This window comes from Alligator sinensis, unplaced genomic scaffold (assembly GCF_000455745.1).
Source record: "Alligator sinensis unplaced genomic scaffold, ASM45574v1 scaffold389_1, whole genome shotgun sequence".
In the NCBI taxonomy this organism is placed as follows: Eukaryota; Metazoa; Chordata; order Crocodylia; family Alligatoridae; genus Alligator; species Alligator sinensis.
In genome coordinates this window covers 279,792-304,800 of record NW_005841951.1, presented here as the reverse complement: position 1 = coordinate 304,800, position 25,009 = coordinate 279,792, and the positions used below count along the sequence as shown (strand labels likewise).

Here is a 25,009-nt window from a genome sequence, read left to right as displayed (position 1 = left end):
TCTGCTTGCAGCTGTTCCCTGCCCTCCAGCGTGTCCACTTCTCCCCATAGCTTTGTGTCATCTGCAAACTTGGACAGAGTACATTTCACTCCCTCGTCCAAGTCGCTGATGAAGACATTAAAGAGTATCGGTCCCAGGACCGAGCCCTGCGGGACCCCACTGCCCACACCCTTCCAGGTCGAAACCGACCCATCCACCACAACTCTCTGGGTGCGAGAACTTTTTTGAGAACTGGCAGGAAATGTCACAAAGAGGCCCGAGCATGTGATTAATTTGGGAAATTATAAATTAAACTGTCTCAGAAGAAACCAAATGAGACTTACCAAGAAAGATTCTTCATTTCAAGTCTGGGAAAAATAATAGCTGTGAAATAAGAGGCTTTCTAGTGGCCTCAATCTAAATCCAATGGTATATTTTCTCTGAAATCCTTCATCAAATCCAACCAAGTCTGAAGACAACATAAGTACTATCAAGTCTCAGGAGCCTGTTATTTCCCTTATAGGGTACAACATGTTAGGGGACAATGCACAACATGAGGAATCTTTTGATCAAACCAGATTTCTAAAAGAAAAGGAGTAAAAGTTGTAGGCAATCCTGTAATGTTTATTTATTTCTTTAGCAAGACCCATTAGTGTTCATCCAGGAAAAGAAGATAATTGCTCAGAATTTGGCAGGTCACCTGACAAACTGCCTTCTTGTTTACTGATTTACTGTCACACTGAAAAGGTAATAAATCAAGAAACAGCTTCATTTAGAAATACAGGATTAATGGTGGGATTCAGAGGAAGGGCACAAGGCATCAGAGAGAAATGGAGAGCTCAGACTGATGGCAAGCACCTGCAGGATGGTGCCATCTGCTGCTCAGGTGCAGCAGCCAGTTGTGAGACCAATGAGGCTGAAAGGGCACATCTACACATTCAATTATGCACATTAAATCTATTACCTACTTTGGGCACCTTTACATGTGCTCCAGGAGTAGAGGGGCAGTACTTTAATTAGAGTGGCTTCTAGAGTCACTCTAAAGGGTCGCAACATCTCATATCAGCGTCCCTGCGCTTCGAAATGGCGGCAGAGGTGGTTGAACTAAAGCTCATGAGCTTTAGTTCAAGTGCCCCCACCACCATTTTGAAGTTCAGGGACACTGATACATGAGATGCAGGAGCATGCTGGAGTGCGGTAATTACTACACTCCAGCAGGCTCGATTAATCAAGTCTTCTCCAATGCATTGCAAATGCTCTGTGCTTGTGTACAGGCACCCATTGTGAGGCGCTAGAAAAATGCACATTAGCCTATTTTAATGAGCATTAGCAAAATAGCATGGGTTGTGATGCTTTAATGCACATTAAAATAGACTAATGCACATTAAAGCGCACATGTAGATGTGCCCAAAGAGTGCAGATCATGGTCTCACTTCTGGCATTTTAAACTAATGTGTTGTTTTGGAGGCTCTTGAAGAAAGAACACTACCTGGGCTTGAGGGCAGGCGCAAGACGGTCCTTGGGCCTCGTATACCTTATGATGCTGTTTTTAATTACATGAACACAGTGGGAGAGTGTATGAGAAAGGTTCCTCATGTCCTTTCCACCACTGCCCAGGCTAGGGTCAGGGTGTCATTATCCATGCTGCCTTTGTTTTACTTTTTTGGTGTTTAATTCATTCCTCGTGTTACAGAAGAGGGATTTTCAGCTACTGAGCCTACAATGCTCTATAGTGGGCCCTTGGTACAATACTTATAGGTGAGCTGGCAGTGCTGCCTGGTATACGGTTGTTGCTTGGCATTCCCACACTCACGAAACCTGTTTCAAATTGCTTATCACATTTAAAAGATTAAATGACTGCAGAATAGAACGTTTCAGCTTTGGTGTATGCTTGTCTATTTTAAGGAAACTTCAGCCAAAATAGTTCAGTTATTTCCAAAAATGAGGTTAAGGGAAAATTATGCTGTTTTGGCATAGTAAAGGAATTCTTGCAACCATTTCATGCAGCTAGCACTCTTCTGCTTTGGAGCAAGGGCTTATTCATTTTTTAAAATGCTGAGTAGACAACAGCTGGACCCAGGGTACAGGAAGCAGAGAACAGGAGACAAAGAGTTAGAAGAGGAGCTGGAGGACAACACATTACTTTTACCATGAATTTCCCGTCTTTTTCAGTAATCCCCTGCCTCATTCACTGTTCACCTTCGAATGTTTGCAGCAACAGCTTTTACCTCTTCACAAACTTGAATCATCTCCAGAATGAGTCCATTATGAACAGTGACACAGGCAAGGGTCCTGAATAAAAAAATATTATGTTCTCAAGTAGTTAAAGCTGAAATCATAATGCATATGCACAAGGAAGGCCAAGTGACCTTTACAGTCTTTATATTCTTTTAATGTTTGTGTATGTTTAACATTAATATTTCTCCCCAGCACTCTTTTTCCATGCCCAAATGGCAGGGCTTGCTAGTTCCTATTCCTAGACTAAGTTCACTGCAACTTCTCCTCATATGCCTCTTCTTATTTCTGAACTTCATACTTCATCTATCAGAGAAACCAAGAGTTTTGCAGTCAAATCATATCCATCTGCTTATGGGGGAAAAGGCCAAGATACTGGGGAAGATAAAAGGAAATCGATAACAAGATTAACATTCCTAGTATTTATTCTTTCTGATCAACAAGTGTATTCTAGCAATACAGCAAGTGAAATCTAGATCTTCCAAGAATATTTGGTACAGACTACCACTGGACTCTACTTTCAGCCTCTTCTACCAATTCTATTTTTTTCTTCAGTCAAAAACCAGCACATGAACTTAAACATACCACAATGAAAGACCATTAAAGATTGGGATTCAAGAAACGTAGTTTTGATCTCAACCCTGTCACTGTCCCAGTGCAACACCTCAGGAGCATCACCTCATTCATCCAGTTTCTTTATTCTGTTAAAACACTGTTAAAGAATATGTATATTTGCCAACCATTTTTGTGATCTTCTGCTGAATTTCACTATGCAAGTAAAATGTATAATTTAAGTATATTAATTCAGTAGTTGTTAACCACTCTCTGCTTAGAGTTCACCCTGTTTTTTTGCTGCAAACCAAAATCTGCGTAACCACAACTGTGCCGAGCTAACATTCTGCTGGTAGATTCAGCATAGAGGTCTCAAGTAATTATAGAACCAGAAAATTAAGGTTGGAAGGGACCTCAGGAGGTCACCTAGTTCAACTCGGTGCTCAAAGCAGAACCATCCATGGATTATGATCTCTTGAGGTGGTGGTTCTTGATTAAGGCCAGAGCTCAGTGGTGATGCTCTATTTGGAATGCAGGCTCCTGCTTCTTGTTTTTAACGAGCAATCAGGCCCGTTAAAGGGTTTTACCAAATAGGAACAAATTCACTTCAAGTGTAAGTTAGATTTAACTTGCAAGTCTGGGTGAAATAGAAATGTTGAACAATTTCTAGTTTTAGTATTAGTTCAGATTAAAGATGGTATTTAAAAAACTTTAAAATGTTTCAAAGCTGAAAAAAGTCTTTAATTTGGACTGAGAGCTTGGATTTTTTTCTGGCCATTTTGAGAGGAGAATTTCATCTGTTGTTGAGATCAAACTCCTTTATAAATAATAAACCAATCACATTGTTTTACAATTCAGATGTCTTGGAAAAGAGGGAAGTCAGAATATGTTCTACTGCTAAGAATGAGATAGAACTGCATTTCCACAGCATACTACAGTTATCACAGACACTCCCTTCTGTGCTTCACTTCTAAATGTTGTGCAAGACTTTTTCCTTCCTTCTCTTACCACACATGGGTAATGCTGATTTAACAGCTTCTATATCCATTTTTCTCTTGGAAGCTGGGTCAACCTATTCCTGAGATCAGACACGAATGTATAAGCTAACAGATCAGTTATAGGCTGCCCCCTAGTGTAAAACCTTATTTTGCACTATAAATCTTCAGGTTTATCATTAATTCTGAATTTACCAGCTATCTTCTAAAGCAGCTAAAGATTAAGATACATTTACTCTATTTTCTCAGAAGTATTAATTACAACTTTCCCTTCACTTCCTTGCCTTAAGCATATCCTAGTCTACAAAGAAATATTTTATAAACCCTACATCCCTCATTTAGTTAAATACTTTGCATATTCCTACTGATCAGTAACACCTACCTTCCATCTCACACAGCAGCACCCTCTTCTCCTATGTTTTCCTCTCAGTTTCCTTACACTTTGTATTTAGATTCCTTTTCTTTAGAGCAACTGCTTTCTGCAAATCCATTCATAGCATCAGATTAAGTAGGTAGTAGCGTAACATGACGGGGGTGAGTGGGCACGTGCCACCTAAGGGGAAGGGTACCAGAAGAATAGGGAAGGCGGAAGGGGACAGCTCATCCCAGAGGTACTGCTCGCACCACTGATAACTCTAGGCATGCATTGCTGGCTTAGGCATTCTGGGAATCGTAGCTTGGCAAAGCAGCAGTGGAGTTTGCTACTGCTGGGGGGAGATGAGAATTTACCCCCACTTTTTGCCACCTAATTCATCACTTTTTCTTCTCTCTCAATGTTGGCTTCAGAGGCAAAAAAAATGAGGTGAAAGTTTCCCCCATCAATAGGGGCTTCAGTGGCAAAAAAAAAAAGAAATATGGTGAAAGTTCCTCCGTCCCCCTTCCTGGCTGCAGTAAACTCCATTGACAATCTAGAGAACTGCAATTCCCAGAATGCCTTGCACTCCATGACTGACTGGTACTCTGCTCTGTTTCTGTGCTTGCAATCCAGAAGGTAAAATGAAGGAGTGGGTAAGGGGGAGGGAATAGCTGTCCAGGGCTCATTTTTTTCACACTATGCCTCTGGAAATAGGCTGTTATCTAGGAAAGTGTATGCCTCTTTGCACCAGTTAATCTATACGGTGCTGCCCTTCCTTGCTTTCTGCCTAACTATAAACTACAAACAAATGAGCTGTCTATAAAAAAAACCCCAGACATGCTGTGCAAGGAAATTCTCAACGTTTCAGTTTTATCAGCAAACTCAAATATTTCCTCCTTGCTCTTCCCAGCCTTTTTGCTTCCCCAGTTCTAACTCAGAAGTGATTAAAAAGTTTTAAACGGTCACAGAAAACCCAAATTTCATAACAAATCAAAAGTAACTCATGATCCTGCCATCAGGACCATAATCTGCTTCTCCCTCTCTTCCCTCCCCCATCCCACTTGCATAGTCCCTTTCTCTCCAGCTCAGGAAAAGTAAATTGAATTCTCCTCTCCCACAAGTAAGAATAAGAAGTACCATTATATTCGAGTTAGCAGGTTACATCAGTGCAAAGGTGGCCAGAGATCAGAATCGGACCCAGCGTAAGTAGTTATAACAAGTGTAGCAAACTTAGAAAAAAGTCTGATTTCTACATCACAAAAAAAAATTCACGCTATTCACAGTTATCTTAATGAATGTGGCAGCTGTTGGTATGGTTGCTGGAACTGACGTAGTTCAAGACTGAGATGTAAATAGTGGAGTGCACAGTGTCATGGAAGCAGCTTATTTGTAGAGTGCCTAAACTGATTTATTACCATGGGACATATGTAGTCCAAGCCATATCCTGTAGTCCTTGCTGTGGAAAAACTCACATTGAACTCAGTATTTTCTAAGTACAAGTAAGCTAAAAATGAGAATTTTGTCACAGAAAAATATATTAGGTTTGACCTTTTCAACCCAAGTCAACATTTTCCTTGCCTTTAAATAATTATTTCTGAGTATTTAAACCTGAAAGAATTATAAACCTCTCATAATGAGACTCCATTTGCTTTCTACCATGTGTTACTGCATTGCTTTTAAATTTTTCTGTTTGAACAAAACTAGTTCATTCTCATAGTCAAGGGCTTATTGCTCAAGCAGTTAATGGGATTGTGTGTTCTTGTTAAGTATCTGCAAGTACAAATAGTATTATCATCTTACCATTAAAAAACAAACATTCACACTAACATTTTCCTTTCTCTTACATTAGGACAAGCTCCCTTTGAGTACACCAATGCATGGATTACTCTCTTTTTCATTAAAATGTCCGTTAAAAGTTATAAGTAGCACTTTCACGACTACTAACAGGTAAAGCATCCAACTTTTAGAACCTATCCAAAACCTAGTCCTGGATGCTCTGTAGACCCCCAGAACTAGAAGTAATCACCACCACCTCTGGTTTAGCTACCCAGCTTAGCTATTGGTGAACTAATTAACCAATGAACATTATATGAACATGTTGGTCATATTACTTTTCTGTGTACGTACATGTACACACACACACACACACACAAACACACACACACATTCACTCACCTCCCCCACCCCCAAGAGCTGCTGTCTGACAATCTCCTGCTATTCAAATTTAAGGGATGACACAATGGACGAATGTGATAGATGAAGGGAACAAGGTAACAGCCAGACAATTGTGATAAATGTGATAACTAACCGTTCAAGCACAGAAGAGGAGCATCATTCTCCCTCTCCCTGCAGTTGTTAATTTCTGTGGCTGTACAACAATAATTCTGTAAAGCATTTGAGAAGACATTTGTATGAAAGGTCACAGATAATTAAGTTTGTTGCATTCGTTTATATAGCACCACACACACAAAATCACACAATCTTTAAAGCACTGACCTGCTCCTGGGCCTTGAGCAGTAATGAGCTCCATGGTAAGTCCCTGGGGTTCTGTGTGTATAGGTGTCCTTCTGTGAAGCATACCATATATACTTGGGTCTCAGTTGGGAAGCTGAAGCTGTTATTTTCTCATCCTACCCTCACAGCTCTCCATGACTGAAGACCTCTTCTGTTTTTATCAAGAAGAAAAGTAAGAGAGTAGACATTCAGTTTTGGCTGCTAAGGATACAGCTGTGGAATTGAAAGTATTTGCATCTTTGTCATATCAACTGTAGCAGTTGCTTCCTAAAAAGACTCAACCAAGTGCAACACAAATCCAAATCCTAGGTCAAATTTCACTCTAAAGGTGAAATTCCACCAATGATGGCATTCAGTGAAAATTACAATGCTGCATATCTTCTCATCTTTAGTTGCCTGTAGGCTTGGGATTATAACGTTTCACCTTTGCCAGCATTTGCTCGCAATACATTTTTTCCAATCTAGTGATCATCACACTCTGCTGGGATGCATACCAAAGATATCTGATTTATTCAATAATTCATAAAGGAAAAAGTTCTCATCCAAAGAAAACTTTGTGTTTTCTATATTTATCCTGTAATCTCTCACTTTTATTGGCAGGAAGTAGGTATATTTTTGCCATCAGAAAGCAGCAATGTCAAAGCACAGCTCAACTCCAAAGACACAGTTGGTGGCTATAGAATTGCTTTTCAACTGCTGTTTTTGAAGTTGGCTGTTCCATTGTTTGTATCATTTCTATAATGTATTTAATGATCAAGACTCTGCCACTATAGCCAGAGAATATACTGCATACAGCCTATTTGGCCTATCCAAATCATGTTGTTTTATTCCCTTTGAATGTTGCGGGTTTAGTGAGTATCTTTTGTTTACCTATATCTTTTGTGCTTTTTTTTTTCCTTGGTCATGGACATGATATAAAGATCAGACCATTTTTAATTGTGCACTACAGCTTGTTAGGCTCTTCAGAGATCTAAAAATAATTTTTTTGCAGCAGCTGTTATATTTTACATATTTTTAAAAGAATTGTGTGTGTAAGTAACATAGTCAAATGAAAAACATATGTCCACGGTTAATAGTATACAAAAAGAGCACTATGTATATCACCGAGAAATGAATAACATAAGCTTTGGTTATTGGCTTAAATGACTACTTTACAATCATTTTCCGCCATAAAAGGTGCGAACTCTGAGGGAGGGGGGAGTATTGCTGGGAATGGTGCCCTCTCTCATCTTAAAATGTGTGAGAATCCAAACAGATTATTTATATGCAGCATCTTGTATTGATTACATTATGTTACATACTGTGCGATTCACTAGGACTCTTAAAAATATACTTTCAAAAATCCTACAGTTTGTAGTGGATGAACCTCTAAAGGTTTTGTTCTTATAGTGCAATGGTTTAGAGCTTCTGTTGTACTTGGCTTCTTGAAAATGGTGTAGAAAAATGTAATAGTCTATATAAGCAAGCATGCACACAGGGAAAATAGGCCTGAAGGCCTTACCTACTAAGGTACAATTCTGCAAAGACTTAAGCATATCTGACTTTGTATAATTAACTGGGTCTTAAATGATTAACTAAATAGACAAGTGAGAAGACGCGTAACAAGTAAAGAAAACAAAAGGTTGCACGTTTTCTATGCAACATTAAAAATATGGAAATACATGTAGTTACGAAGATACATTAAGAATATCGAGATAACACATGATCCCAGCTATTACACTGTACAAAGACACAAGGCTACCTGTGTGCTCTGACAAGGTTCTTGTTGCTTCTGCCCAGCACAAAAGGGAGGTTCACTAAATGGGTCTCAAACTATTTAAGGGAAAATTACCCAATCTCTATACCACTGTAGGTAAGAGGATATGAATGGGCAGAAGACTGAACACTGTTTTTGGATACTGTTTTTCCTTCTCTCAGTTGTTTATGTGTTCTGGCTTTATTATCAGTTCTACTCTTTTTGTAGGAGATTCTGCAAAATTATTGTTTTTTAATAATCTAGAAAAGAGGAAGTTTTCTTTGGGACAGATTTGGGGACTGAATCCCAGGTACAAAGGGCAGCACAGAAAAATCTATGGAAACTCTAAAAATGATGGTAATAAATGGTGCACACTCACAAGTATCACTGACTAAGCAGAAATGGTGAAAGGAGTAATGTGTAAAGGAAACGAAGCTGGAGTTGGAGGGTGCACTTTTTGTAAACCCTGCAAAGAGAAGACAAGAAGTCTGCATAATGGGACACCAGAATTTGCTGATATGGCCTTTATTTCCAACCCATGGGCTCTGGTTCCATTCCCTAGCCTTTTAAAGGCAAGGAATTACCAAGTAATAAATATTAATTCACATAAGCACAAATAACTGCACACAGTAGGAAGAGAGGAAACTACAGTCATGGAGAAGAACTACATGTACTGCTCTTAATAATAATGCAGTGGACTTGTGTCATCTGATCTGCCCGTTAACTTCAGTTTATAAGTTACTTCTTACCTCTTGCACATTCTTTACTCTTGATTGGAGAGGGAGCTTACAGGGGACAGGCTGAAGAAGCACATTAGTGGTGTCTATTTCCATAGTCAGTATGCGGCACAGGAATCCCTTCTACTGTGCCTGGCCATCTCTGCCAAACTGCCTGCAGCTGTGCACCCAGCCTATTCACTGGGCTGTTCTCTCAGCCCTGGATTCCATGCACTTTGGGACTTGCAAGAGCAGCTGCAGCAACAGGTGCTCTCTGCCCACAATGTTCCTACCCCTTCCCAGTCTCAACTTGGGTAGGACTGCACACTTGGGGCAGCATTTCCTCTCAGCAGTGGGAAATCTACAGTAGGATTTCTTCTAATTCTTTATATACACACAGCTCTTTATGTGAAGGAGTCAGCTCCCTTTTCTACCTGCTACCTGATCAGTCAGGGCTTAAAATGAGGCTGGCTCTTTCACACTTCATGTACCAGAATCTAACCCAGAGGGCACTGTGATATCATTCTTTTTTTGAAAGCTGAGAATGAATGCTGAGAATTCCTTTACATCTCTAACTCCTACCTTTCTCAGAGGCCTGATATAATGAGTGCAATAAGTTATCTTATCTGACTGTGGCACAGATGCTAATTGAAAGTTTTCTAAATAGAAAATAAATTTTTAGAAAAGGGATTACATTCTTAAAACTCTCAGAAGAGGGTTGACTTGACAACCCTTTAGTACTAAAGCTCAAGTACAGGCAGTCCTCGACTTACGACGTTTCAAGTTACAATGTTTTGCACTTACAATGTTTATAAATTGACACTCTGTTTCAACTTTACAGTGCCAGTTTCGACATACAACGCTTGATCCAATGCAATGCCACGCCAGCAAACAAGTTTGCTGAGTCGCTCATCTCCCTGGAAAACATCTGTCCAAACTTCCTTGGACACTTTCTTTAAGAAAGCAGACAAGACTCCAGAAAAAACTGCAGCCAAGACTCCTGAGAAGACTCCAGCCAAGAACTCTTCAAAAAGTCCAACCAAGAGCCCTTCAAAAAGTCCAGCCAAGTCACCTCAAAGAAGTCCTTCCAAATCAATATGATTGCTATTTATAATATACATATATTAATGTAGCTATATTACTCATCTATAATTGATTAAGTACAAAATTCTGGGGTATTTTTGGTGAAAATAGGGTATTGGGCCTTGGTTCAGGAACCAATCCCCCATTTATAACATTGTTTCTTATGAGAAAATTGGTTCCGAGTCACAACGTTTCGACTTAAGACGTGGTTTTCAGGAATCAATTGTGTCGTAAGTCTGAGGATTGCCTGTACTGCTACAAGTAGACTCAAGCCAGAGAGAAGCTCTTTCTCTTCCCGTTCTGGAATTCAGCTGTTAATCCACTCTCAGCAGAACATTTTCCCTCTCTGAAGTGACTCCAAGCCAGCTTTCTAAGCGGTCAGTGAGGCTCAGCTTTTTCTGACCTCTGTCACTTAACCCTTATCTCCACAAGCTACAACCATGTGACTGTTTTTCCTCTATCTACAATCTGGCAGTGCCTCTGATGCAGAACACTTTGAAGAGACTTCACAGGGATTGGGGTTGAAAGAGGCAGTTTAAAATCTTTTGCAGAGAAAGACAAATATTGTCATAAGCAAATGCAATGTGAGATCAGTGAGTAAGACTATAGAAATGAGGTTTGAAAATGTTACATTTGACACTTTTGAGTTATCCCTCATGGCTGGTAAATTAGCTAATTTTAGAAATTCTGTGGGTGCCACCAGCATCTTCCTATATTTTCATTCAGATGAATTGAATCTTAGCATGTATCAAGAAAAACCCAAAACTAATGAATGAGAACATAATGTATATGTCTTGTACAGAGTTTAGAAGTGGAACAGTTAACACCATTAGCATTTAAGATGTTGTAATTAAGCTTTGCAGTTGATGCCCCATTAAGATGAATGGGAAAATTCACATCTCTCTTTGGCGTTGTTGTTTCAGGCTATCTAGATACAGACTCACAAAGATAATTATATTCTAATTTTCCTTTCTGCTTCCTTGATATCAAAACTAGAATTTTATACCCCATCATCCACTTCATTTTGTATCATCTTGACAACAGTCATTTCACGCCCTTTAATAAGCTCTACTGACAATATACATATTCTACTGAAGACAGAATGATGTGTGTTTTCATATGCAAACTTGCTATCTCTGTCCCTACTTCTGCCAGCTTCAAATTTAGACTCAACTTCTATATTACATATTTCTAAATTGCAATATCTGTCTAAGATGGTAAACACCTTGGGGCATATATTGAATGTCCTGTGTGTGTACAGGTAACAAGCACATTGATAGTGCTCAAATAATAATTTTTTCATCGTTGCTAAGTACATTCCCAAACATTGAACTCACCTTTTTAATACACTAATTCTCTCTCTTAGTTGGTAGTTCGCGTTTCTTTTATTTTTCAGATACTTAGTCCTACATTTCCTGGTATAAATTTAATTTTGCTTTAGGTGAAGTGCTCTAATTCAGCAGACAGCATCCTCCTCTGCAGCTTTTGTAGTTGTTGTTGCATCTTTGTGTCAGCTCTCACTTGCAGTGCATGATTCCCAATTGCAGTGTCTCTCTACAACCTTTCTGTTGATTGCAGGAGCAGTTTCATTGCCACTGAAAAGAAAATTATTGACAATTCATAACCTGTTATAGTTCCCCTTCCACCTGCTATTTTCTAACTCCCTAGTCTATTGTGAACTTCATGAAGATTGCTTTTTAAAAATCTTTTACCATCTGCTGTATACTGCTTAGTGTTTGATATCCTGTTAGGGTTTCTTGAACCAATTTTTACAGCCTAGTCCTATTTGCATTTCCCAAGCTGAGCCAAGAGACAATTAAATAGCAGACAATTTGTGAGTCCCAGTCCATCCCTACTGAGTTGGGAATGTCATGCTTAAATATTCCAGGTAATCACTGGGGCTTTAGTCCCACCCGGTCTCTGTAAATGTAATTCTTTAATATGCTGATCTAGTTATTTTACGAGTACACATTTCTACTACACTTAAAAATGATCATGTAAAACAAGTCAGCCTGGTTAACATCCTTCTGTATAACTCCGACCTTGTCTGGGAAAATGTGCTAATATGTCTAAACAACAAGAACTCTAAGGTATGCCTTCCATAGGGTCAAAACTGTGTTCCTTAGCACTGCAGCACTCTGACTTCTTTCTTGTGCAACATTGCTGTCAGTGGTGTGACTGATGGGGGATGACAGGGTCAACCACCCTGGGCACTGACTTGTCAGGGGGTGCAGGGATGCAAAAAAAGCAACTGCAGCTAGCAGCTGCAGATTCATGATCATGAACCAGAAGTCACTGCATCTGCTGTGCCCTGGGTGCCCGGCCATATCCATACACCAGTGATCATTGTTTTTGCTTAGTCTCATGTAGTTACTGTTGACCTTTCCTCTGCTATCTATCTAGGACCTCTGTCCATATAGATTGATTATATTACTAATTGTATGCAGGACATGGAATATTCATGCCTTCTGCTCCAATGCACATACATAATTAATATAACATTTATACCCTAATTTAATCCCAAGGCCCTTTGCTAACAATATAAAGCTCATACAGCAGTGAAATACAGCATCTTTGGTGTCAAAAGTGCCAACCAACAACTTGAAGGACATGTTCAACCAGCAGAGAGAGCACATTTTTTTGAGAAAAGTACCCTTGGACTTCAACTGGCAATGAGAAGCAAAAAGGATTCAGTCTCTGAGTGGCTCACAAAAGACCACTTCTCAGTACATTAGATGGAACTGTGTTTACAAGAAGAATGAAAGACTGAGTTACTTGTGCCATGATTGGAATTTGTGCTTCTGTGCTTACACATATAGGACATTTTCAGCTTAATTGGGCCTGTCTGCTAATTTTGCTCATATTTCCTTCAAACCATGGGCATAAAATGACCCCTCAATATGTCAACCTTTGCATGAGCCACCTGGAGAAGAAATTTGAAATTGCACCATCAGTCTGTACTTACATAGATTGTATTTTCATCATCTGGACTGAACACCTAGACTCACTTATTGATTTCCACCACAAATTTAACAACCTTCATTCCTCCATCAGACTTTTTCTGGAATAATCCTATGCTAACATCAACTTTCTAGATAACACAATCCACATCTGGGAGTGCAAGTCCCAAAATGAAAGCACCTTAAAGACCATCATATACAAAAAAACCCCAAAACCCATGGACCATCATGCTTATGTCCATAAGACCAGCAGCCATCCTAAGCACACAAAAAAGCTGTAATCTATATTTCTGGCTGTAAGATACCAGCACATCTGCTCTGTAAAGAGCACTTGTGATGCCTATCTGGCCAGTCTGAAATCTGCCTTTGTATAAAAAGGACATTCCAATAGAGAAATAGACCATATATTTGAAAGAACTACCCAAGTACCCTGCAGCAACCTGCTACATTACAAAAAGAGGCCCACTGGTGACTGCACAACCCTGGTGGCCACCTGTCACCCCACACTGGAACCAATGAGAAGAATACATCAAACAACTTTTATTCTTGACAAAGATCAGTCCTTGAGAGAAATATTCCTTGCCCCTTAATTCTTGGCTTTCAAACAAGGCCCTGACTTTGCCCAACTCATCATCCAAAGTTAGCTCCCCATTGCTCAACAATTATCAAGCAGGACAAAGCCTTGCGTTAGCAATAGAAGTTTAACCTCTGAACACATCTCCACTGCTGCTACAATCAACACTCCTACCCCATAATAAATCCATCAAAATCTGTAGATCCTAAATCTGCCACATCCAAAAATGTGATGTATCTGATCCAATGCACCAACTGTGCTCATAGTTGTCACAACCAAATTAAGTAGTGCCCATGTCACAAGCAAGTAAAACCATTCAAAACAGTTTTTTTCTGCACTAGGTTAACTAAGGGTTAACAAATGATAGTAACAGTTTTTTTGCTGCGCATGTCAAAAAGAGATTTATAACTGCGACACTAACTAGAAATGAAACTTAGCCTTCTGTGCTTTACATAAATCATTGTAATTGGTCAGAGAAAACAAGGAGTAACCCTGTGATAATACCCTAGCGAAGACCGCTAGATAATTGGCAATTCTAATTAAATTTATGACGTGACGAAAAGCAATTGGCTATAATACAAATAAAACCCGTCTTCACTTCCGTGAAGAAGGGGAGACCTCCACACACGCAACCTGGAGACCTCTGAACGTATGCGTCAGAGTAACCGACAATTTGATCACTTGTCAGTTCCCCGCGTCTTGACTCAATCTCAGACGTAAATCAACGACCTGCCGGCCCGACCATAATTCTGCCCGACCATTTCTATTCAACCACTTATACAGACCAACCTACGAACCCTAAGCTGTAACTAACCAAGTATCTCTGACCTCCGTCTTTCACCACCTTGACAGCGTGAGTAAACAATCTTGCTTTGCAACCGATAAGCATCCGCCTAATTAATTCCACTCCATGAGTCACAAGTACCCACCTGATGGACCCTTAACTGCCCGGGTGGGAGTCAGGGAGAGCTGCTGGCCGGCTGCCCTGGGTCCCAACAATAGTAACTGTGGGTGAAACAAAGCAGCAGCTATAAGCCAGAATGAATTCTTACAGAAAAAATATAAATGACATACACACATACATCAGTAGGAGCACATTTTTTACAGAACAACCACACCCTCTTTGACCTTACTACCCTTATGCTTAAGGGAAATCTACCAAACACCTTCAAAAGGTAAGCTTGGGAACAAAAATTCAGCTGGCTGGGAAAGCTAGGAACCAAGGACTGAACACCAACATTGATTTTATGATGTATATACTACCTGATTCTTGAAATTCTTCCTACACGCTACAGATGATAATGATTCTCCTTCCTTTTGACAGGTCTTGATCCCCAAAGTAATCAAGCTCCTGTTTTTCTGCTAATTGTTTGTCTGCTACCCCAGGGAATTTCTCCCCCTTCCAATTTCACACTCTTCTTAACAATTGCTGTGCTTGCTTCCCTTCTCAGACTTGAAGAAGAATGCACTGCATTTGAAAGCTTGTCTAACTTTATCCTAACCATGTAGTTGGTCCAATAAAATATATCACCCAAAAATAGCCTCTTGCATAATTCCTGGACCATTATGGCTACAACATTACTCTAACCTTACTTGTACTGAACTCCATCTTACTCCACATATTGAATTCAATAGGGGAGGTTCCCTATCCTACCTAATCTCAGTTTGGTTGAGGTTGGGGAACCATCAGCTGTAGCTTCCTGATTCCTCACTGCTCAAACCTGGTGCAAAGTACAACTGCCTGTCAAAGACCATATTATATTGGAGAATGGACATAGCTGAGCTCCCCTGACATGTCCTGACCCATACTTCCTTGACCCTACATGGAGGATTTGAGGTCAGTTCTGCCAGTTTTACAACAGTGGAAAGCTCCTTTCTCTGGGTCAGATTTCCCATGGGCTGTTTCTGGCCTTGATGTTATGTTATGCACAAACTGGCCTAGTGGAAATAAACAGCTTTTCTTATCTTTTCTTCTTTTGGATATCTATTTTATTTCCACTTTCTACACTAATAGTTGAATTTTCTGTTAGTTTTAGGTTTTGTAGTAGTTTGATTTTGAAAAATCTTAATATTGGGCCACATGCAAGTTGACAGCTTTCCCTTAAAGCAGTAGAACAGCTATGTCTTCTTAGTATTCTTGGTTAATGTGAAGTGGTCCTGTTCACCTGGCCAACAAAATCAGGTTAACATTGTTTTTCACCCAAGCAAGCTTTTACTGAAATGTTATCTGGGATTTTACTAACTGGAATACGCCATTAACCGGAATTTCAGCAACAGGGTGCACATGGCACCATGCCCTACCACATTCCTGTCTGCTGTGTCACTTTCTTCCCTGGCTGTGTGCGCGCCCCTCCCCCTGCTGCAGCAGCCTGTGGCCAGGCTGCCCTGGCATTTGGGGGGAAGTGCATGGCCAAATGTGGAGGGGGTTGGGACCTGACCGAAGTACCGGCCCCTCCCGCCCTGCCCAGGATCAGAGCCAGGATCCCTTTACCCATGGGCAGTGGTTCCACCACCCCGCCACCCCATGCTGGCCAGAAACCCCGTGCCTCAGGAAACCAGCACTTTTAGCTTACTGGCACCTCTCATTTCCCACTCGTGCCAGATAACAGGGATTTATTTTTAAGGGACTGAAACACAGGGTCTAGGCACAGCAACCCCCAGCACGTGTGCCGAGCATGGCATGCAATGCCATTTTGCTTGGCACACACCGCCAGCCTGGGCTTTAAGCAGCTGCTGCCAGCCACGGAGCCCAGGCTGCTCCCAGCAGGCAGTTGGGAGGCTGCAAGCCCTGCTGCAAGCAGACTGGGCCTCGTGGGCCGGCTGCAGCTGGAAGGCTGCAAACAGTTGCTCCAGGCTCCAGCATGTCGGCACTCCAGCACCTTCCAAAGTAGACATTGTGTTTTTTTCAGCACTCCAGCCAAAAAATGTAGCCTACCCCTGGTCTAGGGCATTGATTATAGTGTAGCTATGTGCATGTATGTTCCTTAGAAGCAGAATGCCAAAAATCACTGTCAGGGGTCCAGAAGAGCTTGTTTATGGAAGATGTTGGTGGCTTGGAATAGCAAGCAAGGGAACCACTGACTGATGTTTGTTCCTACTCTGTTTAGGGAAATGTGACTCCAAACACAAATAGGATTGCATCAAAGAAATGCCTGACTCATAATCAATTTCTCCTCCTAATGGAAGTATCTCAGCAAGCATTAGTTAATCATTTAGGGCAAAAGGTATAATAGCACTTTTAACCACTGCTGTGTCTAAACTAGGGTGGTCTCAGGTCAATGGCTGGGACCAAAATAATAGGGAAAAATTGCTTTGAGTTGACTTGAAACATTTAAACACAGCAAATATTTTGCTTATTTTGTGATTTATTTTAACTTTTTTACCACTTTTTAAAGAAAGGTCCACTTCAAAACATAAAGGCACTTTGGGACGATAAGTCAAAATCTTTCATTTTGAAATATGTTAAGACAAAGTGTTTGATTTTCAAACATCACCCCGCACAATATTTTAAGTTGAAATTATTTACTAAACTTAACCCAAGTCCCTGGGCTGTTTCATTATCCCCAAAACTGCATTTTTTTTACTGAAATTTGGTCACTGAAAAATTACAGCCAGCATTAGTCTTGATGTGCTCTGAGAAGGGTTGGGCGACAGTGATTAGAATGCTGGAAGCCATTACTAGAGCTCAACTGGTGCTAACAGTGATGGAAATATTTTTGGCAGCTGGCTCTAGTGTAGACATAGCCAATAAGTGCTTCAAACCGGACGCTTCATCTCTTAAACCCCCATTAGCACTCATCAGCATTTGACTCTTATCCAGCAGCATTTCTTCCTAGCAAGTGCCTGATCCAAAGTAATGGGCATCTTTCCATTAACTTCAGTAGGTTTTGGATCAGGCCCTGGCTAGCTACTACCCAGTGTAGCTGCTGAATAGCTTCAGAGAACAATTTAAACTTTCAGGTTTTTTCTATTCTCATTCCTTTTTTTTATAATGAAACCAAATCATTTCTTCAGCAAGTCTGCCTTCTCCCTCTTCCATATGTTCCCTGCCTACATAAATACCTTTAGCCTCTTTATTAATTCTTTGATAAATATGTTCATATCTTCTTCTCTCTGCTCCTTTTCTGCACTACTCTCATAAATGTAACAATTTTTGCCATAATTTGGCCCTGTCTATGGTGAATACAGACCCAGTGGAAGTGAGTGCAACTGCCTTAGCTTCAGTGGTGCTTATATGGCACGCCCCAGGTCTAAGATTAACACTGTTTCTCTAGCCTTGCAGTTAACACTCTCTTTCTGTGGCTCTCCTCCCACCAAGACTTGAATAATAAAACATGCTGCAAAGCAGTGGTGTTCCTGAGACATAACATTTGGGGTGGCAGATGGGGTGGTAAAGAAACTGTTTGTGGGGGTGGGGTATGGCCCCTCGCATTCCACGCCCACAGCATATATTTTTAGTATTAAATATAATGTGGAAATTTAGTACATTTTAGAGCTGTATTTTATCAATATATTATCCCCTTAAGTGCAGTACTTTATAAACATTGATAAACTAATCATAAACAAACTCGTTGCTACTCCTCAGAGAGCAGCCATCATAATGTGGCAGTATAAGCTGGAATGGCAACTGGGACATTGCTGTGTTGCAAAGAGTACATGTCTTTGAGTTCACGGCTTGATGGAGTGGGACCCATTGATGGGTCTATTTGACTCTTGCTAACTCAGACGGTTTGCCTGCATGTATATATAGCAGAATTTGGCTTATGGGCATTAGTGCATACGTACTAACATAGTGGTTAATTAAAATGGGAAGTATTACTTAGGGTAAAATTTACCTTGAGTATTAATTATGAGACAATTAAAAACATATACATGTCAAATGAGAAAAAAAGTGATTCAACCATCTGCAGTCACACTGGATGCAGCTCTCCATCTTGTATTGTTGTTCATAAAAAATCAAAGACCAGGTAAAGTGCTGTTATTTTGATTTGGTCATTTCACTACCAGTTTTCACTCGCTCTGTGCTGGTATAAATGAGGATGCAAGGTATGAAACAATGGGAAAAGCATCCTTAGTAACAAGGTCCTTCTCCCAAAACAGATCTCAGGACTGAATGGATCTACTCATAAGGTAAAGTGCAACCCAGCATGTGGAAAGCACAGAAATGAGTCTAAGGAAATAGCACATTGAACAATACAAAATGCCAGTCGCATGGAAACCCAAATCTTGCTGAAGGTATTTTCATATCTCTAACCCAGTTGTGCACCCTTTGAAGTTGCTGACAGAACTCCCACTTGGATAAAGTGTACTCAGAAGAGAACTAATTCATAGAAGTCTTTGCTGAATAACTGAGATCATCAGGGATAGTAGGGTTGCTAATCCTGTTTGAATCTATTCCAGGAGGATTCTGGAATGCCAACATACCCACGACACACAATGCAAATGTGCCCTCATGCTTGTGTATCAGTTACGGATTACGGTGCATAGACTTTGCATCAGGAAGGCAAATGCACATTACTATTACATTTTAAAAACCCACTAGAGTACTATATGAATCGGGTTCAACATTTAAAATTTATTTTAATGAATGCCCTATCATTTATCTCCCAGGTGACTCACAGTAGTCTCCTGGAGATTTATATCTAATTCCTGGAGACTCCAGGGCCATCCTGGAGGGTTGGCAACCTTATGGGATACACAGATAGTTTCATAGCTAATAAGCCTGAGCACCACTGTATCCTTACTTTTGAGAGCCCCACTTAATTTCTCCATTAGTTGAAGGAGATTATCTCCATCCAAAAACTGTAAGAGTTGGCTAGCAAGCAACTTCATGTTCTCTATTCTTCTACTTTTTTGAAGAAAAATATTAAGAGAAAAACTCCTGTGGAACATGTACATTTTATCTTACACACTGAGAAGCTGTTCACATGAGCACCCATGATCTAATAATTTTATGCTGCTTATACTTGGTTAAACAAAATGCGTGTGCAGCAAACATTTGTGTAAAGTGGGCATTTTTTATTTTCTCCTACTAGAATTGGCAGATCTCTAATGTATGGTAGGTCTTTGTTTGTGTGTCTGTATACAGTATGCACACAGAATAGCCAGACATTCAGAGAGAGATTTAGAAATGGCTAGTGCATTTATGCAAGAACATTTTTCATATGCTAAGTGTCTATTTGCTTTATTTCCTCACATCTTCCCCTCCACCACCTCCTTTTGCGGGGGGACTTTTATCTACAAAAAGTGAGATGAGATCTGCTAGATTGTGCAAAATAAAATTCCTATTGTTTTCATTAAAGATGGACAAGAAGCAGTAAAGACACCCTGACACACGCACACATGCAAAGAAAACAGATTTGTTTTGACAGTGTATTATACTACAAAAATATTTATGAATGTAAGCTGCAGCAAAGTGCATCAATCTTAGAGAATGCAGACTCTGCATACTGTATTCACTAATTTTATAGCAGTGCATGGAGATATGAATGAAGCCCACTCTCTTTTTTTACTAAATACACTCTTAGCAGGGTACCACAGTAATTTACAATTGAAAATATTTTTAAATGTCAGACTTTTCACAAAATGGTAATATTTCTTCCATACACTGTAAAGTGACCACCCTTTATTTTGCAATCAGAGAGCAGAGCTGGCAGAACTGAAATCGTTTGGCAGCTGCAGAGATGAAACTGAACTGAACAAACAGTTTCTTAAGTGATGCTTGGATAGAAGAAATTGGAAATGGTTCAGTTTTTTTTGAATTCATTTAAATGTGTGAATCCTGCTTGTTACAGTCTTGGGAGTAATTTATTACATATATAATATGTTATATTATATATAATGTAACATGTGTAACATATGTACATCACTATATTTATTTTATGATAATACTGAGGATGTTGAAGAAAGGTATTAGGAGAAATTCCTACTATAGAAAAAATATAGCAATGTAAATAAAGCTGATTATAGTCAATACATGCATGCAACAGTATACAGTTTTTGCAGCAATCTGTACAGGTGACATGATAAATTATTCTTATTTTTATTGTCCAAACTGAGTTCTGCTTTATAAAGTGGAACCTTCCCAAAATGACTAGTCAAAGGCCACTGCCTACCTGCAGCAGATATTCAGGGAGGCAGCTTCATACTGTGCTGAGAAATGCTGGCTTTGGAAATTTAATATGTGTTATCCATCAAGGTTTAAAAATGACAGATTTATAAACAACTTTCTGCAGAGCAGACACTTTCAAATCATATAGCTCATCAAATGCAAAGTCAATTCCTGTTAGTTTCTGCAATAGGATGTGCCCTTTTAGTTTCCAGTCAGGTCAGCATCCGCAGTGGGCCCAAACTTAACAAAAGCTGCATAATGGTAACAGGCTTCAGTTCAACCAACTTCAACTGTTTAAGGTATGAAAATTCTGAATTTACTAGTATTTGAAGAGACAGGTATTCTTCATTGTCTAAATTATCTTTTCTGTTGGAAAATCCAAAGAAGAGATGAAAACTCTTGCATAGAGTATCTTCCTCTCTCTCTGCAACAGCTTCTTATTCAGCATGAGGTCTTCATAGCAAGTGAGTTTGGTTTTGTTGGCATTTGGTTACACTAACCAAGGCAGCCAACTGGCTCTGGATCCGGTGTTGTAATGCTTATTGAGTTTTATCTTTGTACTAAATTCAGCACTTTCTATACAATGCAATGCGGATATATCAAATGAAATGCATTACTTTTCAGAAGTAGCAACATGGATTTTTGGTAGTGCTATGAATCTCTGACTGTCAGTCCAGTACTCTGTGGTAATATAGATGGGGGTGATTTTAAAACATCAATTATATAAATTAAGATATACAAAAGTACTGCTAATTACTCTGAGGTGAAAATAAAGGAAACATAATAGAAAATGCTGGCTCTGAATCTGCTCTTTCATAGACACCAGTAGGAATTTTGCATATCCCAGCTTTAGCCCGGCAAAACTGCACGAACAAGTATTTTATATGCGAGAAGAAAGGATTTTTGTGGGTGATATCTCTTATTGGACCAACTGCATAGCTGAGATAGACTTAGACAAGCTTTCTAATGCAATGCATTGTTCTTCAGGTCACTATGTCATGGTGGTTCATGAAATGTGATGCATTTATGAGCTACTGAACCATTCCTGGATTGTTAATTCACCATCCTTTTTCTTTTGTCATTGAATCCTTCCCTATTACTATTGACCTCAGGAAAACATACCTACACATACAGATCCGATAAGAGAGTCCCTGTATTTCAGGGACTCATAATACAATGAGGAATCTATGATTCTATGATAATGCCACCAAAAGACTGTACTATGTAATCTGCATTTTATATAATGGAAGTGAGACATAGATATAAGGGCACTTAGCCAAATTCAACCAGAAAGTGTGTGGAATTACCAGGAATGAACCTAGATCTCTTGAGTTCTACTCTAAGTCTCACACCTTTATAAGACTAACCTTGCTAGCCATTGTATAAACACATGATATGACACAGAGCAGGGATGTCAAAGATACAGCCTGCGGTTCAGATCCAGCCCATGGACCTGGGTCATCCAGCATACAGGCATGCTACATTGCAGCAGACACGCACCAGACTGACCCTTCACATTGGATCCAGGGTTAGTCCAAATTGGATCCACAGACAGGCCACTTGTGCCCAATCCAACACACAGGTCCAGTCTGGTGCAGGTGCCACATGCACTGCATGCTCCAGACCAGCCCCACACACTATGTAACACGTGCCCTGGAATGGCCCCATGTACCATGTGCTATGCGTGGGGCCAGGACAGACACATGTTGCATGTGGTGTGTGTGGCTGGAGCAGTGACGTGCCATGGGTCTCTGGCATTCAGGGGCAAATGCTTGAATTTGTGCGCCCCCCCATACTTCTCATAGTAATACTTAAAGTCATGGTGTGTGATAAAAACTCTGAAGGGCCCCACCAGCAGCTCCCCAGACCAGCACCTGGGGGCTGTGGCCCTAGTCTGCCACTGGGTTGGAGTCAGCAGTTGTGCTGCCAGCACCATGTGCATTGGTCCAGGGCACATGCTGCATGCAGCACCCATACCAAACCAGCCCTGCAGGCTGAATCTGGCAGCTAATGTGGAGCTAGTGTGTATACCCGATCTGGCCCTCAAACTGGCTTCATGCCCCTCTTCCAGTGCATGTGGCTGGATGAGTTTGACATCCCTGATATAAAACCAAGAAAACTACAGTATTATAGGTGACAAGTGGGAAATGCAAAGCAGCTGTAAACATGAACTTGATTTTACAAAGCTAGTGACGTAATTGTATAGAAAAATCATAGACTGCTAGAAACTGACTGCATTATTTAGACACAAGTCCTACAATGACTTGTCAGGTGCTTAATTTTACTCATACATAAAAACCTGCTGAAGGCAACACTATATTATAGACAAACACTATATTAATATGTTTGTCTTTTCCTTCTCAAACCCTAACAGCATGCTGTAGGTCAGGAAGAGAGGAAATTTGCTGCCTTAAATGTCTTCTGCTGACCTACCCATGGTGTAAGGTTCTTGGCAGCGTTGGGGAAAGCCAATAAACCTTTGCTATAAAGTGATGTTTCCCTGGCATCTACTGGGTAATGTTTCTGGTTCAGGAAAAATAATGATCATTGCCAATGGAGCTATAAAAGAAATACATTAGTTATCCTATAAGAATAAGACCAAGAAAATACATGATAAATGACAGAGAGTAAATGAGGTGATTCTCCAGACCAATTTATACCAAATAAAGAATGAGATAAATCAATACTATATTGGCTTCTCGAAAAACCAGCGTGGCTATAGCACTGTCCATAGCATAAGTGAGATTCTCTGATTTAACTCTGAAACAAAGAATTTAAAATTACAATTAAGAATCTATTCAATAAAATGAATTATATGGCAAAAGGTCTTTTTAGTGACAGTACAGATTATTCAGTACAGATGGTCTAGTCCCTTTAACAGGTGTTTTGTCAGAGCATTCACATTAAGTCGTATTTTTTAAATTGTCTGAGTTAGCTAGGGTGTGACTACATGGAAGGCTTACTGCATGTTGTGTCAGCCATCGTCACCCAACTCCTCCATCCCCTCTCCAATCTATGCTTAATGCTCTTTAATATATACCCAGGGGCACACTGAACCTGAGGCAATTTGCTTCTCTGAGATTATAGCAGGGAGCTTGTGCTGAAGTATGACCTGGCCTCCTTCTTAAGCACTTTGTAGTATGGAGGTAGCAAAGGTACAAGTTCCTGGGATCAAATGTAATTAGCCCTCCACTGTTATTCCCATGATTTCCTGAACTTGTATCTTCCTACACTTCCTACCTCCTTACGTCTTATTCATCTTCTACATACAAGGGGCTACTTGCTGATTTATATATAATTGCTCATTGTTTAGCCCTTCATTTTCCACGTGGCCTGCTACCCTTTCTGTACAGCTCTGACAAGCTCTGCCAAACAACTCAGAAAATACCCTTTGCCAGTGTTTTGTAGCTTGCCAGAGGACCATACCAGGGTTCCAGTTAGCCTCTGGGATCAACACAGAGCCTAACTGAAACACCAGAAATACCCACCTTTACAAGACTGTCCCCAAGAAGCTGGGGAAGGGGACTATATACTGCTCTGCTGTGAAATGTGGGGAGCTTATCAGGCACATAAAGACTCTGGGCTGCAAGGCTATAGATGAAAGGGTCATGTGTAGCAGTATACATGAACGCTGTGTGCCCCCGGAGGCTGGGGGGGCATGGCAACAGCCCACAGGCGGCAGTGTCGGCAGTGTCGGCGGCGGGGGCATGGCGGTGATGACCAGGGAGTTCCTGCAGGCAGCCCCGGCGGTGTCAGCAGAGGGGGTGGGCTGAGCAGGGAGCTCCCACAGGTGGATGTGGCAGTGTTGGTGGTAGGGGAGGGATGGGCGGTGGTGAGCAGTGACTGCCTGCAGGGGCTGCCGGCAGTGTCGGTGGCGCTTTTCATGGGGGAATGCCACCAATCTCAGCGGGTGCGTGTGCACCCCTATGCGTCACCAATGGGAATATGTTCTTATATAGTCCAACTATGAAAAACTGGGCACCTTCCATCACTATGCACACAGACTCCCCTATGTTCTAGGACATTATACTGAAGGAAGGCAGTCTCATTTTCATAACCAAGGAATGGGTCAAAGACACTGATAGCAGTAGGCAAGATAGCAGAGGCATCTCAGTCCTTGAAAAGAACAGCTTCTTTAACATTTATCTGAATTTTCAATATCTAACTGATGGGTGATACTTCAAAATTGTCTTGCAGCAG

General features: G+C 40.5%; 2 long non-coding RNA genes across 2 annotated transcripts; one reads left to right on the top strand and one right to left on the bottom strand.

The window, feature by feature from the left end:
• Positions 1-6,423: 6,423 nt before the first annotated feature.
• LOC112549735 lies at positions 6,424-14,537 on the bottom strand. Its single transcript, XR_003093237.1, has 4 exons — positions 14,513-14,537; positions 11,502-11,759; positions 6,613-6,781; positions 6,424-6,500 (listed from the first exon to the last, which is right to left on the bottom strand). It is a non-coding gene; the product is annotated as an uncharacterized LOC112549735 (long non-coding RNA).
• Positions 14,311-21,583, top strand: LOC112549734. The gene is made up of 3 exons (XR_003093236.1): positions 14,311-14,551; positions 18,799-18,933; positions 20,339-21,583. It is a non-coding gene; the product is annotated as an uncharacterized LOC112549734 (long non-coding RNA).
• The last annotated feature ends 3,426 nt before the right edge of the window (positions 21,584-25,009 follow it).